The sequence below is a fragment of the Aegilops tauschii genome, chromosome 7 (assembly GCF_002575655.3).
Source record: "Aegilops tauschii subsp. strangulata cultivar AL8/78 chromosome 7, Aet v6.0, whole genome shotgun sequence".
Classification (NCBI taxonomy): Eukaryota; Viridiplantae; Streptophyta; class Magnoliopsida; order Poales; family Poaceae; genus Aegilops; species Aegilops tauschii.
Genome location: NC_053041.3, coordinates 489,899,979 through 489,905,978, shown reverse-complemented (window position 1 = coordinate 489,905,978; position 6,000 = coordinate 489,899,979).

Sequence of the window (6,000 nt, the reverse complement as noted above, 5' to 3'; positions counted from 1 at the left end):
TCTTGTTATCCTCGATGGCAACAATACAATACGTGCTTTGCTGCCCCTACTGTCACTGGGAAAGGACACCGCAAGATTGAACCCAAAGCTAAGCACTTCTCCCATTGCAAGAAAGATCAATCTAGTAGGCCAAACCAAACTGATAATTTGAAGAGACTTGCAAAGATAACCAATGATACATAAAAGAATTCAGAGAAGATTCAAATATTGTTCATAGATAAACTTGATCATAAACCCACAATTCATCGGTCTCAACAAACACACCGCAAAAGAAGATTACATCGAATAGATCTCCACGAGAGAGGGGGAGAACATTGTATTGAGATCCAAAAAGAGAGAAGAAGCCATCTAGCTAATAACTATGGACCCGAAGGTCTGAGGTAAACTACTCACACATCATCGGAGAGGCTATGGTGTTGATGTAGAAACCCTCCGTGATCGATGCTCCCTCCGGCAGAGCTCCAGAACAGGCCCCAAGATGGTATCTCACGGGTACAGAAGGTTGCGGCGGTGGAATTAGGTTTTTGGCTCCGTATCTGGTAGTTTGGGGGTACGTAGGTATATATAGGAGGAATGAGTACGTCGGTGGAGCAACAGGGGGCCCACAAGGGTGGAGGGCGCGCCCAGGGGGTAGGCGCGCCCCCTACCTCGTTCCCTCCTAGTTGATGTCTTGACGTAGGGTCCAAGTCATCTGGATCACGTTCGTTCCAAAAATCACGTTCCCGAAGGTTTCATTCCGTTTGGACTCCGTTTGATATTCTTTTACTGCGAAACTTTGAAATAGGAAAAAAACAACAATTCTGGGCTGGGCCTCCGGTTAATAGGTTAGTCCCAAAAATAATATAAAAGTGTATAATAAAGCCCAATAATGTCCAAAACAGAATATAATATAGCATGGACCAATCAAAAATTATAGATACGTTGGAGACGTATCAAGCATCCCCAAGCTTAATTCCTGCTCGTCCTCGAGTAGGTAAATGATAAAAACAGAATTTTTGATGTGGAATGCTACTTGGCATAATTTCAATGTAATTCTTCTTAATTGTGGTATGAATATTCAGATCCGAAAGATTCAAGATAAAAGTTCAATATTGACATAAAAATAATAATACTTCAAGCATACTAACTAAGTAATTATGTCTTCTCAAAATAACATGGCCAAAGAAAGTTCATCCCTACAAAATCATCTAGTTTAGTCATGCTCCATTTTCGTCACACAAGAATGCTCTCATCATGCACAACCCCGATGACAAGCCAAGCAATTGTTTCATACTTTAGTAATCTCAAACCTTTTCAACCTTCACTCAATACATGAGCGTGAGCCATGGATATAGCACTATGGGTGGAATAGAATATAATGATGGGGGTTATGTGGAGAAGACAAAAAGGGAGAAAGTCTCACATCAACGAGGCTAATCAATGGCTATGGAGATGCCCATCGATTGATGTTAATGCAAGGAGTAGGGATTGCCATGCAACGGATGCACTAGAGCTATAAATATATGAAAGCTCAACAAAAGAAACTAAGTGGGTGTGCATCCAACTTGCTTGCTCACGAAGACCTAGGGCACTTGAGGAGGCCCATTGTTGGAATATACAAGCCAAGTTCTATAATGAAAAATTCCCACTAGTATATGAAAGTGACAAAACAAGAGACTCTCTATCATGAAGATCATGGTGCTACTTTGAAGCACAAGTGTGGAAAAAGGATAGTAGCATTGTCCCTTCTCTCTTTTTCTCTCATTTTTTGGGCCTTCTTTTTTTTATGGCCTTTCTCTCTTTTTTTATTTTTATTTTTCCTCACTTGGGACAATGCTCTAGAAAATGATGATCATCACACTTCTATTTATTTACAACTCAATGATTACAACTCGATACTAGAACAAAGTATGACTCTATATGAATGCCTACGGCGGTGTACCGGGATATGCAATGAATCAAGAGTGACATGTATGAAAGAATTATGAATGGTGGCTTTGCCACAAATACTATGTCAACTACATGATCATGCTAAGCAATATGACAATGATGAACGTGTCATGATAAACGGAACGGTGGAAAGTTGCATGGCAATATATCTCGGAATGGCTATGGAAATGCCATAATAGGTAGGTATGGTGGCTGTTTTGAGGAAGATATAAGGAGGTTTATGTGTGAAAGAGCGTATCATATCACGGGGTTTGGATGCACCGGCGAAGTTTGCACCAACTCTCAATGTGAGAAAGGGCAATGCACGGTACCGAAGAGGCTAGCAATGGTGGAAAGGTGAGAGTGCGTATAATCCATGGACTCAACATTAGTCATAAAGAACTCACATACTTATTGCAAAAATCTACAAGTCATCAAAAACCAAGCACTACGCGCATGCTCCTAGGGGGATAGATTGGTAGGAAAAGACCACCGCTCGTCCCCGACCGCCACTCATAAGGAGGACAATCAAAGAACACCTCATGTTTCAAATTTGTTACATAACGTTTACCATATGTGCATGCTACGGGACTTGCAAACTTCAACACAAGTATTTATCAAATTGACAACTACTCAACTAGCACAACTTCGATATCACTACCTCCATGTCTCAAAACAATCATCAAGCATCAAACTTCTCTTAGTATTCAACACACCCATAAGAAAGTTTTTACTAGTCTTGAATACCTAGCATATTAGGATTATTTAAGAAAATTACCATGCTGTTTAAGACTCTCAAAATAATCTAAGTGAAGCATGAGAGAATAATAGTTTCTATAAAACAAGACTACCACCGTGCTCTAAAAGATATAAGTGAAGCACTAGAGCAAAAACTATATAACTCAAAAGATATAGGTGAAGCACATAGGGTATTCTAATAATTTCCGAATCACGTGTGTCTCTCTCAAAAGGTGTGTACAGAAAATATGATTGTGGTAAACTAAAAAGCAAAGACTCAAATCATACAAGACGCTCCAAGCAAAACATATATCATGTGGTGAATAAAAATATAGCTTCAAGTAAAGTTACCGATGGAAGTAGACGAAAGAGGGGATGCCTTCCGGGGCATCCCCAAGCTTTGGCTTTTAGGTGTCCTTAGATTATCTTGGGGGTGCCATGGGCATCCCCAAGCTTAGGCTCTTGCCACTCCTCGTTCCATAATCCATCAAATCTTTTACCCAAAACTTGAAAACTTCACAACACAAAACTTAGCAGAAAATCTCGTGAGCTCCGTTAGCGAAAGAAAACAAAAGACCACTTCAAGGTACTGTAATGAACTCATTCTTTATTTATATTGGTGTTAAACCTACTGTATTCCAACTTCTCTATGGTTTATAAACTATTTTACTAGCCATAGATTCATCAAAATAAGCAAACAACACACGAAAAACAGAATCTGTCAAAAACATAACAGTCTGTAGTAATATATTACTAACGCAAACTTCTGGAACTCCAAAAAATGTACCAAAATAGGAAGACCTATAAATTTTGTTTATTGATCAGCAGCAATTGGAATCAATATTTTATCACGTTCTAGTGACTTTTAACAATTATTTTTGTGAACAGAAAGTTTCTGCAATTTTTAGCAAGATCAAATAACTATCATCCAAGAAGATCCTATAGGTTAAACTTGGCACAAACACTAATTAAAACATAAAAAAGACATCTAACCAGAGGCTAGATCAAAGATATATTCCTAAACAGAAGCAAAAAGCAAAAAAAAAAAATTTGGGTTGCCTCCCAACAAGCGCTATCGTTTAACACACCTAGGTAGGCATAATAGCAAGGATAGATCTAGGTATTGCCATCTTTGGTAGGCAATCCATAAGCGGCTCTCATAATAGATTCATATGGTAATTTTATTTTCTTTCTAGGGAAGTGTTCCATGCCTTTCCTTAACGGAAATTGGAATCTAATATTCCCTTCCTTCATATCAATGATTGCACCAATCGTTGTAAGGAAAGGTCTACCAAGAATAATAGGACATGAAGGATTGCAATCTATATCAAGAACAATAAAATCTACGGGCACATAATTCCTATTTGCAACAATTAGAACATCATTAATCTTTCCCATAGGTTTCTTAATAGTGGAATCCGCAAGGTGCAAGTTTAAAGAGCAATCATCAAATTCACGGAAACCTAATAAATCACACAAAGTCTTTGGAATCGTGGAAACACTAGCACCCAAATCACACAAAGCATAGCATTCATGATCTTTAATTTTAATTTTAATAGTAGGTTCCACTCATCATAAAGTTTTCTAGGGATAGAAGCTTCCAACTCAAGTTTTTCTTCATAAGATTGCATTAAAACATCAACGATATGTTTAGTAAAAGCTTTGTGTTGAGTGTAAGCATGTGGAGAATTGAGCACGGATTGCAATAAGGAAATACAATCTATCAAAGAGCAATTATCATAATTAAATTCCTTGAAATCCAAAATAGTGGGTTCATTAATATCTAGAGTTTTGATCTCTTCAATCCCACTTTTACCAATTTTTGCATCAAGATCTAAAAACTCAGAATTTTTGGAACGCCTTCTAGGTAAAGGTTGATCATTTTCAGTCCCATCATTATAAAGATTCATATTGCTAAACAAAGATTTAATAGGGGACACATCAATAACTTTTAGATCTTCATCTTTATTTTCGTAGAAATTAGAAGAACACGCTTTCACAAAGCAATCTTTCTTAGCTCGCATCCTAGCGGTTCTTTCTTTGCACTCATCAATGGAAATTCTCATGGCTTTGAGAGACTCATTGATACAATGCTTAGGAGGAATAGATTTAAGTTTCAAAGAATCAACATCAAGAGAAATTCTATCAACGTTCCTAGCCAATTCATCAACTTTAAGCAATTTTTCTTCAAGCAAAGCATTGACATTCTTTTGCGAATTCATAAATTCCTTAACACTAGTCTCAAATACAGAAGGCATCTTATTAAATTTCCGTAATAATTGTTGTAGGAATTACCATAATTATTAGAGGAATTACTAGGATAAGGCCTAGGATTAAAGTTTCCTCTATACGCGTTGTTACCAAAATTATTCCTACCAACAAAATTCACATCCGTGGATTCATTATTATTCTCAATCAAAGTAGTCAAAGGCATATCATTAGGATCAGAAGAAACACTCTTAGTAGCAAATAATTTCATGATTTCATCCATCTTTCCACTCAAAACATTAATTTCTTCTATCGCATGCACTTTTTTATTAGTAAATCTTTCAGTGTGCCATTGAGAATAATTAACCATAATATTATCTAGGAGTTTAGTAGCTTCTCCTAAAGTGATTTCCATAAAAGTGCCTCCCGCGGCCGAATCTAAAAGATTTCTAGAAGCAAAATTCAATCCGGCATATAAATTTTGTATAATCATCCACAAATTCAAACCATGCGTAGGGCAATTCCGTATCATTAATTTCATCCTCTCCCAAGCTTGTGCAACATGTTCATGATCAAGTTGCTTAAAATTCATAATATCGTTTCTAAGAGAGATGATCTTAGCGGGAGGAAAATACTTAGAGATAAAAGCATCTTTGCACTTATTCCAAGAATCAATACTATTTTTAGGCAAAGATGAAAACCAAGCTTTAGCACGATCTCTAAGCGAAAAAGGAAATAGCTTCAATTTAACAATATAATTGTCCACATCTTTCTTCTTTTGCACATCACACAAATCAACGAAGCTATTTAGATGGGTAGCGACATCTTCACTAGGAAGGCCAGCGAATTGATCTTTCATGACAAGATTCAACAAAGCAGCATTGATTTCACAAGATTCAGTATTGGTAAGAGGAGAATCGGAGTGCTAAGGAAATCATTATTGTTGGTATTGGTAAAGTCACACAATTTGGTATTATCTTGAGCCATCGTGATAAGCGAGCAATCCATCACACGAGCAAACAAGAGGCAAGCGGAGAAAGGCGAATGGAAAAGAGAGAGGGCGAATAAAACGGCAAGGGTGAAGTGGGGGAGAGGAAAACGAGAGGCAAATGGCAAATAATGTAATGCGGGAGATAAGGGTTTGTG